The 13,794-nt window shown below is 38.8% G+C and overlaps 1 protein-coding gene across 1 annotated transcript in view; it reads right to left on the bottom strand.

Moving 5' to 3' along the window:
- The window catches only part of LOC125227743 (potassium voltage-gated channel subfamily H member 8-like), a 177,143-nt gene extending 163,898 nt beyond the window's left edge, over positions 1–13,245 (bottom strand). Inside the window, 2 exon segments of the mRNA XM_048132055.1 lie at positions 10,918–11,052; positions 13,156–13,245. The gene's annotated coding sequence lies outside the window, so the exon portion shown is untranslated.
- Positions 13,246–13,794: the final 549 nt, after the last annotated feature.

Raw genomic sequence — 13,794 nt, 5'->3', positions numbered from 1 at the left:
GTCGAGACACACCCCGGATCCGATGGAATCTGTCGTGTGGTTTCCGTGCGCACTGCCACAGGGTTGTACAAACGGCCTGTGGTCAAGCTGTGCCCATTGCCGGTGTAGCTGCTGCTCTAAAGCGGTTCAATTGTGTCGTCTATTTTCTCGTTTAATTTTAATGTTTTCGTATCCGTATCGTTTTCGCCATTTTTTTTATTTTATTTTTTTTCGCACTACGTCAAAATACTAGTGTATTTTGGTGGGCGGAATGTTCAGTTTTGCCCATCATTTTTCGGATATTTTTTCATGTTAACTGTGGCAACACTTTGTCACAGTTGAAATTCGAATATTAAAAAAAAACGGTTGCTCTGTCATGCAATTGACAGAGCCAGTACGCAACAGATTCGCGAACAGCCACCATCACCTTAGCTAGTCTCGCTATTTCTCGCAGTGAATGAACAGGTATTGAAAAAGTATCAATCCGCACAGCATCTCTACTTAGAATTAGAACCTACCTCTGTCGAATATCCAAATGGCGTTGTCAGAACTGTAGAAAATTATGAGTTTAATTTATTTCAAACCAAAAGGTTCTTGAAAAAGCGCAGCTGCCCAGTCTTACCGCTCTTCTCAAACAGAGACGCTTGCGTTGGCTGAGGCATGTGCACCGAATGGAGCCCTCCAGAATACCTCGACGTGTCTTGCTAGGTGCGGTCGCGTATGCTAAAAGGAACGTTGGAAGAACGATGCTACGCTTCAAAGACTGTGTTAAGCGAGACAAGTCTGCATTTCAAATCGACCATCAAGCCTGGGAAACCTTAGCTGAAGACCGTGGTCAAAACCGAGACTGGAACCTCAGGTGGTATGAGTTGTCTCTGTCAAAAATGTGGCAGGTCGTGCCGCTCGCGAATCGGCCTCCACAGTCACCAAACCCGTTGTCGAAGCAACAATGTGTAAATCGTCTGCAATAGACGCAAAGGCCTGTGATAAATTATTTCAGGTACAAAGGCAATAAACTTGACAAAAGCCTTACTTAAATAATTAAAAACACACGAAAGATTAACAAACAGATCTGCTACAACTATCTCAATACTCTTGAAAATTTAAATTAACATCCAACCAGAGGATTCAGTTAGAGTTAAATATAACTTCTAATTAATAAATTAGAAATCATCGATATCGATGGTTACGCAGCGGGCAAGTTGCCAGGAACCGGAAAACAATGGCGCACTACTGACTCACTTCTCGGTAATTGCCAGCACTTTTTTTGGCCGCAATAAAAAGTGGTTCAAATTGAGCATGGATGTTTGTTTACAAACTAATTAAAAAAGTACGAGCGGATACGTTGCGATTTCAAGCGAATAGTTAAATACAAAAGTACTGAGCTAATATCAGATACCTACTCTATTTTTATTCCTCCAGCCAAAGCCGAAAAATTCAACACAATAGTGTTGTGTTGCTAGTATAGTTCAACACAACACTATTGTGTTGAATATATAGGTAGTCAAAAAAGACAAGTGGCGTAGGTAACAATTTGAAGCGAAGCCGAAAATTGTTAATAAAGACGCCACGAGTATTTTTTGACTCAGTTAAACACCGCTGCATATAATACTTTTTCTACGACCATGCACTTAGTTTTTGATAGATTTTTAGAAGAATTTTCGTGAAATTGTTTCCTGTATTTTGACGCAAAGTTTTGCACTGCCAGCGCTGGAGCCAGCTGCCCAAAGCCATCCCCCGCCGGCTTCCCGCACACGCGCGCAGGTAACGTTATAACCAAAAAGGATCGAGTATTATAGAGAGTTACTGTCAAAGTAAAATGTGTAATCACAGTGCATAGACTGCCATTTCTCGACACAGACTTTTGAACCTCAGTTTTGACAATTTGGCCCATATTTTTAGCTTGATATGTGTTCAAATGTCAAATTTTAATATTAGCGCTATCTAGCCGAGCGTCCCCCAAAGGTGTATCGCCATCTAGGTCACCGTACCTTTTTCTGTATGGTTTTGAGGTACGCTTTTTTCTTAGACTTTATCTGTCTATACGGAGTTATATATGTCTTTGGTTATAACAATGCGTTGCCATGGTTACAGAGCCAAACAAATTTTGGCAAATATTTATTTTATTTTATTTTTAGGATGTATATTTTACATAAAAAGTAAATGTTATTCATAAAACTGGCACTTAAAATGCTTACGAAACGAAACTTTCGTAGATAATTATCTATCCCTATCGCTGGCGTGACAGAGCCACCTTTCGCGGCGTTTCGTTTTCGTTTCGCGTCGTAGAAATGCCATTCGGCTAGGGGGCCTGGGTGGCTAGCCGAATGGCACAATCGCTCACGAAACGCTCACGAAACGAAGCGCTAGTAGATATCTATCTCTATCGCGCTTGCGTATTGGCGCGACAGAGCCAGCGGCGTATCGCTTTCGTTTGGCGTCGGAGAAATGCCTGGCCCCGTAGCCGAATGGCATTTCATACGTTGCGATTTCAAGCGAATAGTTAAATACAAAAGTACTGAGCTAATATCAGATACCTACTCTATTTTTATTCTTCCAGCCAAAGCCGAAAAATTCAACACAATAGTGTTGTGTTGCTAGTATAGTTCAACACAACACTATTGTGTTGAATATATAGGTAGTCAAAAAAGACAAGTGGCGTAGGTAACAATTTGAAGCGAAGCCGAAAATTGTTAATAAAGACGCCACGAGTATTTTTTGACTCAGTTAAACACCGCTGCATATAATACTTTTTCTACGACCATGCACTTAGTTTTTGATAGATTTTTAGAAGAACTTTCGTGAAATTGTTTCCTGTATTTTGACGCAAATGGCAGTCTATGCACTGTGATTACACATTTTACTTTGACAGTAACTCTCTATAATACTCGATCCTTTTTGGTTATAACGTTACCTGCGCGCGTGCGCGGGAAGCCGGCGGGGGATGGCTTTGGGCAGCTGGCTCCAGCGCTGGCAGTGCAAAACTTTGCGTCAAAATACAGGAAACAATTTCACGAAAGTTCTTCTAAAAATCTAAGTGCATGGTCGTAGAAAAAGTATTATATGCAGCGGTGTTTAACTGAGTCAAAAAATACTCGTGGCGTCTTTATTAACAATTTTCGGCTTCGCTTCAAATTGTTACCTACGCCACTTGTCTTTTTTGACTACCTATATATTCAACACAATAGTGTTGTGTTGAACTATACTAGCAACACAACACTATTGTGTTGAATTTTTCGGCTTTGGCTGGAAGAATAAAAATAGAGTAGGTATCTGATATTAGCTCAGTACTTTTGTATTTAACTATTCGCTTGAAATCGCAACGCCAAACGAAAGCGATACGCCGCTGGCTCTGTCGCGCCAATACGCAAGCGCGATAGAGATAGATATCTACTAGCGCTTCGTTTCGTGAGCGTTTCGTGAGCGTTTGTGCCATTCGGCTAGCCACCCAGGCCCCGTAGCCGAATGGCATTTCTCCGACGCCAAACGAAAGCGATACGCCGCTGGCTCTGTCGCGCCAATACGCAAGCGCGATAGAGATAGATATCTACTAGCGCTTCGTTTCGTGAGCGTTTCGTGAGCGATTGTGCCATTCGGCTAGCCACCCTGCGCAGAAAGCGCTGCACACCTCTCGACATCCTTGAGTTCTCACACCGGTGTTGCCCTTGAGCCATCTTGTATGTCGCTTTTTGTGGGGGCCCATCTTGTGAGGACGAGTGACCTTTTGTCGGAAATAAAATTGGATACCGTTTTATTAGGCAGGCGTCCGGTTTGTTATCCTATAGCCCAGTATATAGTCCATCACTTTCATTTCCCATCATGGAACAATGGTGTTCTGGACCTTTGGGACCTTTGGGAGGGGTGCGGGGCCAAAACCAACACGTAGAGGCCCTTTTGTTTCATTAAAGTGTCAAAAGGAGGCCCTTCGCGAGAGGCCTACGCATTGGTTTTGGCCCTGCACCCCTCCCAAAGGTTAAGAACACCATTGTTCCATGATGGGAAAGACAGAACTCTGAATCTAAGCGAAATCTAGAAAATAGATACAGGGATGGAGAGTGACATAGGCTACTTTTTGTCCCTAAAAGGGGGGGTAGAGCATTCCGCAAATTTAGAATTTAACGTGAGCGAAGCCGCCGAGCAAAAGCTAGTTAGGATATAATTGCTAGTTAGGGACCGGCCACATCAGAGCGTCGCGTGTCTCGGGGCGCGCAACGGACGTCCGCGCCACGCCACCCGAGTGTAATTCAAAAAACGTCTCCTCAGTACATTTTGTATAGGAAGGACGTAAGACGCGCCGCCAAGCGGCGCGGCGCGCGCCACGCCGCCGCCACGCCACCTGGGGCGCGTCTTACGTCCTTCCTATACAAAATGTACTGAGGAGACGTTTTTTGAATTACACTCAGGTGGCGTGGCGCGGACGTCCGTTGCGCGCCCCGAGACACGCGACGTTTAAGTGGGAACGCTGGCTTAGTGCAATACTCGTACACACGTTATCGTTACCGGTTGTCAAAATCTAACCGAAATCATTATATCCGGGTATCATTTCGCTGTTATGTAAATTTCCGGGTTCAATTTCCAATCTTTTTTTTTTTTGTCTTTCCCATCACGGAACAATGGTATTCCGGACCTTTGGGAGGCGTGCGCGGGGCCGAAGCCAACGCGTAGAGGCCCTTTCGACACTTTAATGAAATGTAAAGGGTACACCGAGCGGATGTTGCCCTTGCCCGTATCATGGGACACACGCAGAGGCAACACCCGCCAGGGTGTAAGGACTATTTGAGAGTTAATGGAATCTAAAATGAACTGGTCTATTTTGATGAAAGCGATGGACTAAATACTGAGCTATGGATAAAAAACCGGACGCCTGCCTAATAAAACGGTATCCAATTTTATTTCCGGCAGACGGTGACTCGTCCCCACAAGATGGGCCCCCACAAAAAGCGACATCCAAGATGGCTCAAGGGCAACACCGGTGTGAGAACTCAAGGGTGTCGAGAGGTGTACACCGCTTTCTGCCCAGTGGCTGTTAAGCCACTGTACCAACTCGCGTCTTATGCAAATTTTCACTTCCACCCCTGGGGCATGTAGCCCTAACGACTCCACTCTGGACGGCCAGCCAAGGCAAGCCAGAGGTAGAGAGTACTGTCCCACCCACCCGCCTTACGGGTAACAGAACTCCCCAGGAGCACTCGGGTACGTGGGGTCGCTGTTCCCCAACAGCTCGCCACAAGCTGCCCTGCGTTGACTGATTGCACTTGCGTTGACTTTTTTATTATTGTAAAGGTCGTCGGCGTTATCCCACATTCTTTTCATAAAAAGCTGACGATTTTTTCCGGAAATAAACGATATAAGTAGTTTAACAATTTGTAGCGATTTACCTATATGTGTTTTGATAAATAATTCAGTGATTGTTATGCGAATTTCAGGGCAAATTTAATTATGGAAATGTATGTGTGTGACTAATTATCTTCAGTTTTTGGCGAAATTTTACAATCCTAAATTTTGATTTAATGAGTAGGTATTCCGTCTATTATGAGCAGCTACATATATATGTAGAAAACACCCATGATTCAGGAACAAATACTAGTGCTCAACAAATTATTGCATTTAATGCCCTTACCAGAATTTGAACCCTGGATCATCACGTTCTTAAACAGGGTCACTATTCATTAGGAGACAAGTCATCAATGTACTATTCGAAGGTCTTCGTTACCACTAACATAATAAGGGTAGGTACAGCTTCGAAACATTGACAATAAACGACGCTACGGGCCCGTGAATTCTGGGGTAGCGTTATATTATCATAGGACAAGGAAAATTAGCTCTTTTATGTGCATCCGACACGGAAATAACGACAGTGTGAAAAGGAAGTGACACAAAAAACACATTTCTTCTTTGTTTTTCCTAAATAGACAGTGTTTCGTGGGTGATGTTCTAATGTTGTCAGTATTAACTTAAGAAACACATCATGCTCACATGAAAACACTCTAATCAGCTCTTAGTTCACATAGATACCAAGATATTAACTAAAATTATATTCAAATAAATAAAATGTGACAATACATAATGTTATCTCAAGTTTTGCCCTAAAACAGTTACGAAATTATAGTTTGCCTTATAAATTGAATTGTCTAGATGATAATGAGTTTTTTCACACTAATAATCTCTTCAGAAGTTTTATTTCAATTCAGGTAGCTGCCTATCAATTAAAAGCGGAGTATGGCCGTACTGAAATATTGGATTACCTAACCTAGTTTGGCAAAAAAATAAGCGTGGAAATAAAGAGCTTTTTCACGGTTTGTTTTTAAAATGTCTGTCTGTCCGTCCGTCCGTCCGTTTTTGCGTAGCTGAGGTATCAACAAAGTGCAAAAATAAAAAATGGAAAAAAATGTTTTATTAGGGTAGCCCCCTACATGTAAAGTGGGGGCAGATTTTTTTTTTTTCCTTTTCTCATTAAAATATGGATAACCCGAAATACCTTAACTGTAGTCCGGTCATTGTCCTTTCAACGCATAACTGGAGATATCTCTTTATCTTATTGCGTTATGCGTTAAAAGATAAATATATATTTATCTAATTCATTATCTATTAAATTAAGTCCGGTACCTATACATGGTGAACAGATACGTCAGGTCCTGGAGGAAAACTACCTTAAATCCGTATGCTCATTTTACTCAAAGAACATGTTCCTTTTTTTTTAAAGAAACCAAACGCGTTAAAGATTTTCTTAAATTCGCTATGGATATGGTGTAAATTGATAGTAAAATAAAGTTAGATTTAACAATCATTTTATTTTTAAGACCAAATGTTTATTATTGAAATTGTACCTAAATAACAATGCTATCGATTAGCTTAATAAATTAGCGAGGGTTTATTTTTATTTTATTTAAGTAAGCTCGAGTCCGAGCAAGAGAGTTTTAGAAAATCTTTGAATGCAGTTTTGTTTCTTTTTAAAAATAAAGTCTTCTTTATTTTCTCTTCTGTATTTCTTATTTATGTCTTTTTTAATTTAAATGAGCCAGCTTAAAGATTTAAGGTAGTTACCCTCCACTCCCTCCAGGGCCCGACTTATCTTTCCACACTGTACATACCTACATTTGTATTACACACTGTAGCATACATTTGTATTGTTTTCGTTTATGTTTAGAAAGGTTTGTGTTTTCATAATAAATATTATGTGCTTTGAGTAAGTAATAGTTACCAATTAGGTACATATAATGAAATCTTGACACCTAAGGTAAAATAAAATAATAAATAAATAAATAAATAATTTGTTTCTTCTATCTAAATTAAGTTCTGTGGGGACACCTTACACAGATCAACTTAGCCCCAAACTAAGCAAAGCTTGTACTATGGGTGCTAAGCGACGATATACATACTTATATACATAGAAAACATCCATGATTCAGGAACAAATATCTGTGCTCATCACACAAACAAATGCCCATAGATTCGAACCCAGGACCGCGGCTCAGCAGGCAGGGTCACTACCGCCTGAGCCAGACCGGTCGTCATTCGTTATTTGAGAAACAGAGAAGACAGTATTAACCACAGAATTGACATTGATGGGTAATTCGACCAAAATTACTTATAAATTCGGCGGAATACAGCGAACAAAGCCATAGCCAAGGCCATAATATTCATAAATCAACCTGCGTGATGTGTGCAAATCTTGCCTGAGCCGTAAAATAATACTTATACATAGTGTAACCACAACATCTCTACGCGCGTTGATTTGGTGAACCAGTCTACACGATAGGCGTAAACCCTTATTGTAAGCCACAGCGGCATCATAATCGTATTATACCGTTATATGTAAATATAAGAATATATGTTATATATAAGAAAAGAGCGTAAACCCATCTTAAAGGCCGGCAACGCACCTCCAACACCTCTGGTGTTTCGGGTGTCCATGGGCGGCAGTGATCGCTTACCATCAGGCGACCTACCTGCTCGTTTGCCTCCTATTCCATAAAAATATATAGAATCTGTAACAATTATTATATTACCTACAGAATCATTACACAATTACACAACCCTTTAAACAGAATCTTTTTTTAATGGTTCTTTTATTATTTTATGCATCGTGGAGATCATGTCGTTAAATGAGATATCTAATAAGGCAGGATAACGATTTGAGGAGGACGGTCCAAATGGGTGTTGGGTCAATCAAAAATAAAGCTAATATGTACGATTATGCATATTATATACTACACCTTAAAAGTATGGGATAACGTCTGATTAATAAAAAATAAACAATCTGTCAAAGTTGTTCAAGCAAGCCATTTTGTTAGAAGAAATATTCGTAAAATTTCCAAAGCCCTCGTTTACGTTCCAGAAAAGTTAGATACTTATGAAGGAATAACACAGAGAAGAAATCGTATGTAGGTATCATAATGATACATTGGATTGGATACATACTCGTAAATACGATTTGTTCTCTTATTATTGCTATGCCGTATAACGCCGTGTCTTGCGTGGGAGACCGTCGCCGTCGCGTCTCATACTTCCGTATCGATAAGGTTTGTATGCGTCGCATCGCCGTCGCGCGACCATCGCGCGACCGTCGCCCACGCAAGCCACGGCGTAAGCAAATTATGTTCACTCAACTTTAATTTCGCTTGATAAGAGACTTTGGTAGTAAGGAAAGAAGGTAGTAGAGAAAGTAATTATCGTATAATCTACTACTACGTAACTATTCCTGACTTAGAGAAAAATATTACCGAGCACCATCTTGCCTTTCTAGAATTCCCCAACGCTGAGTAAAATGTTATGAAAATTTTTCGTGTGCTTTAGCACGTTTTTACTTCTAATATACATGGATGGCCTGAATAACCCGAAAGATTGAACAGTATATTCCTGACCATATTTAGAGACTATAATGTAATTTGGTTATAGCTTATCAAAGCCCATTGTAAAGTATTCAAAAATTTAGAAAAAAGTACAAAAAATGTTTTTTCTCCCAAAAATTACAAAAGTCATATAATATTTTTAGGGTTCCGTACCAAAAAGGAACCCTTATGATGCCGCTCTGTCCGTCTGTCTGTCTGTCTGTCTGTCTGTCTGAAACATGACTATTATAAACTGAAATAGATACCATACACGTAAGAAAAAGCGATCAAGCCCACTGGTAGCGAAGCCGGGAATCGAACCCGGGTCTCCAGCTAACGTGGCTGACGTGATAAACCGCTGCACCACCTCGACCACCGAGGTACCCGTCGAAATTTCTCTAGTGTATGTTATCTCTGAAGGATAGGCATCGCCACCAGTGGGCTTGATCGCTTTTTCTTTAGTGTATGGTATCTATTTCAGTTTATAATTTAAATATAGTAGTGTTACTACTTAAAAAACAAATCAAAAAATATTTAGTAAAATAATTTGATTTGTTCCCTACATCGATGACTGTTATAGTAAATATTACAGGAAAAATAAAATCGTACACGTATCTTGAAAACTTTGTTCACGAAATAAATAATTGTCCCATAATAGTTATTTGTTATACAAGGGGGCAAAGTTGTATTTTAACGCCGAGTGTGGAATTGAAAAACCAGAAAGTGAAAGGATTCTATAGTTGAACCACGAGCGAAGCGACGAGCCGATGCCGCACCGATACATTTTTTGGTCATATAGGTCAGATCACGTAGTGCCCTTCTAAAAACTATCCGGCCAGTTTGAACGTACACTGATATCAGAATATTTGAATTATGCTATACAGTTATCGTATGGAAAAGGAAAAATCTTAAGTAGGTATAAAAGTAAATTTCGGCAAAAAAAAATGTACCTAGTGTACCTACTTACAAAATATAATGTGTTGTTTTCGTGAATCGAGAATTTTTAAATGACATCTTATGCTTGACATGTCAACAGGAATACGTTGTTTAAATTATTCGGTTTTCTCATGTTACACCGTGTATAGTATGTTAATTATCAGAGTAGAAATAATAATTTCATTGAACATCGTCTCATTGACTGTCATCACTGTCATCGGAAATTTACCAATTTCTACAGACTTATTTATGAAACAAGGTTTTACTTTCACTGCAAGAGAAATGAATCTATATTTCTTCCAAAAACCTTTAAAAAATGTTCCTTCAGGAAATTGTTTATCGATTAATGATTATAATAAAAAATACAACATTGTTGTTAAAAATATTTTTACCTTTTTATTGGAATTTATTGGCATCTATTAAAAATTGCTGACTTTTAGAATTTCGTAAATTTTCCCTGATAGTCATGTATGAACCCAATTTCACTGAAATTTCTGTCATCGTTCTGGACAGAAATTCCCACAAACTTAGGAAGAATTTGAATTCCACGGGTAGCTATAGCGTAATGTAAATAAATACTAGCCCGCCGGCCATGCCGGTTTATGATTGCGGTATTTACGTGAAAGAATTTTCGTAGCGGTTACGGCTATTCATGTTCCTAAACATACGGACATCATTAATTTATAGAATACGTTTCCCTTTATTGAAGTACAAAAAAGATCTCGCTGAAGCATACAGCGGGTATATAATTAACAAATTTGAGTTTGGTACACTGCTTTTTTATAATATCTTTGTGAATGTGAATTTTATCACACAACACATATAGGTACATAGAAAGCGATGTTTTCATATTGAATGGGAGCGACAATTTACGTCAAATATTATCATCGCGCGGTACTCATCGAGAATGTTTCCGCTGTAAAATTGTGCGGAGATTTAGCCTCATTTGCCTTCCAGGCCAATTCAAACGTAAATATTGATATCAGAACGATATCATAAAGATGTCTATCAGTCATCGAGCGTCTCGCTTGCGTCTATACAGATAAGGGCAAGCACGAGCGAAATGCCAAGCATCAGAATGACATCTTTCGGATGTCGTAATGACATCAGTTTCAGTTAGGACTGAGCTATACGTCGGTTGAATATGCATGTATGGGAGGTGTGCACTTACGGAGAAGCCCGCCGGGCTGCGGGATCGATCTAGCGCGGCCGGGCTGCACCGGCCATCGGGACCCGTGTGTTAGCCTCCAGATTGCAGACGATCACTGGTGATGTTCAGCCTCGCTATCACTTTCAATTCAACACACTAAAAATGCAATTAAACGCAGTTTTAAAAAAATAAAACACAACACAGTTTCGATTTTAATAATTACTGGAAACTAAAATATAAGTCTTTTCAAGCTCAAATTATTAAATTTTTTTTGCAAATGAAATACTTTGTCAAAATAAATATCTATTTTGATTTATCAGAAAGCCAAATTCACCTTATTTTAACAGCGTTGGTGTTTTAGTACTCGCAATTTGTAGCTAATTTTGTCTACCCAGATTATCAAATTATCACAGTTCATTATCTATAGATCGATCGCTCAAGGCCCCGCCGATTGCGCACAACCTTGTATCAATTATGTTTGAGTATTTAATTTATTTAGGATAATCAAACTTTAATCACATTAACATGCTTTTGTTTGCAATAATGTAATCATTCTAACCTACCCAAGCTACTACCCAAGCACTTGTTCCGTTTAGTCCACGAATACTGGCTGAAAAACAATTATTTTTTATGATTCACCAGCCAGTACAACGTGACTACTATGATGACATAAACCATCTGTGTTCTCGGGTACTATAATTCTTTCGAGATTGTTATCTAGCTAAGTCAGGTTTAGCTGCTTCCGCAACCGCAAACAACTCAACTGTTTTCGTCCGCGTCACGTCATCATCTTTTATGTGTAATATTTGATAAATTAATACAACTATTATTTGATCTGATTGCTAATCTTAGATATATTATATAATACCTGATAATATATAGATTATTAGTTCTATTAAATCAGAATCTGACCACATAGTTATTAATGTTCAATACAGGCAAGCTCTATATTACAACGAAGCGTTCCTATTAGCGTCAGTATTTTAATCTGATGCATGAAAGTACAAGAAGTGCAACAGAATCGTAATTAAATCATATAAGGCACATTTTTAATGTCTACAAACTGTTAAAATCAACATTTAAAAATATTTTAAACGTTTTCATAGTATAAGAAAAGGACAAATTAAATAATATTTACTTTATAAACGGTACATAATTCGTTTTAAGTTTACTTATGTAGGTCTGCTAAAGCATACATACATGGAATAATGTAGGTAAGTGATGAAATTGATAACCTTTTCGACAAAACAATGACTAACGTAGGAAAAACCCCGGGACCACTCCAACAGTTATCGTTCATCTAGGACTGGGAAGGTTTTCGTATTGAACAAGTATCGATACCTACATGATGGTTGTTTCTCCCTGAAATCATACATGAAATTTAAAGATCTTTGTACAATACAGTAAACGTGTATATATACACCGTGGGCCTGAATAACCCGAAAGATTTAAAAAGTGTATTCCTGACCACATTTAGATACTATAATGTCGTATGAACTTTTCTGGATATCGTCCAGTTTCAGAGTTATTACCAATTGAAAAAAAAATATGTTCTTATTGTTACTCAGTACAAAAGGGCTTTTTAACGGCGTTGATGCCATCATGGAGAACAGTCTCAATATCCTCATTAATAGATGTCAAGAAAAGAGAAGTAAAATCTTTCAAAAATTTGGTTTTTAGAAAAAAAACGTTAAAACTCATTTTAAGTGTCAGTATTATGAATAACATTTTATGTGAAAATACATTCAAACAAAGTAAATAAAAAAATACATAAAAAATTGACCAAGAATTACAGAAGTCATTTAATCTTTTTGGTTTTTTTTTACATCAAAAATACGTGGTTAAAATCTTTCGATAGTTATTCAGGCCCACGGTGTATATACATATTACTACACACGTTTATTGTTTAAAAGCATAATACGAGTAATATTGAATGTTGCCACCGTTTGATCGTACACCGAAGATTTATTATTATTTATAACATTTAAACTCATACTTTTTATTAAGGCTACTGAATTAATAAGTTTATTATTAAGTAGAATTAACTATTCATTGTTAATTAATCTGCTGAATTCAAATTTAAATAAACAACCTAATGCCGTTTGTTACAAATTCCTATCCAACGAGTTTGTTAATGACGAAAGTTATGTCCTGTTAATTAAACTTCATTGTTTCAGAAATCAATTAATCCTCCAACGTGGCGAGTTATTTATTAATGTTTATGCGAGAAAGTTTGCACGTATCAGAATAGAACCGTACCGACGTTAGAGGAAGTGGTGTTGCACACGTGTAGTTCGCGCGGGAGCGATAGCGCGAGCGTGTGGATCGCTGGCGACGGGCGAGACGCGGCGACACGAACTGCGGGCAGCCGGCGGCGACGGCGGCGGCGGCGGCGGGCGGCGGCAGCGCCGAGGAAGCCGCCGGGCGCACGGGCGCTCGGGCGGGCGGCGCAACAGATACGTACGCCACAGGTTGTCCGGGGTAGCGCGGCGCGCCCCACACCCCACCTTGTCACCATTTACATCCTCATTACCGTCCCCAGACTCCGCGTTTACTATTCATCACCACCTACGGACTCTACCCCCAAGATCAAAATTCAAAAATCAAAGATACTATCTAAGATTATTCAGCTGTCAAAAATAGGTAGTTTAAGATTTTATACCGAATAAAATACTTACTCGTAATTTCCTAGAAGTAAAAATAAACACAACTATTATTTCTTTATTGTTTACATCACAGCGTTCAGATTGTTTACTTGTAAAATAATTACCTTAAGTTATTTTTTTTACATACATATATATTATTTTTACTCGTAATATGGTTGGTATGGAAAATCGAGGCAATATTTCGCGTCAAATCTAATTCAGCCCTTTTGTTCTTATTTTGTCTTAGAATATT

Source organism: Leguminivora glycinivorella, chromosome 7 (genome assembly GCF_023078275.1).
Source record: "Leguminivora glycinivorella isolate SPB_JAAS2020 chromosome 7, LegGlyc_1.1, whole genome shotgun sequence".
Taxonomy (NCBI): domain Eukaryota; kingdom Metazoa; phylum Arthropoda; class Insecta; order Lepidoptera; family Tortricidae; genus Leguminivora; species Leguminivora glycinivorella.
This window is presented reverse-complemented; position numbering and strand designations above follow the sequence as displayed.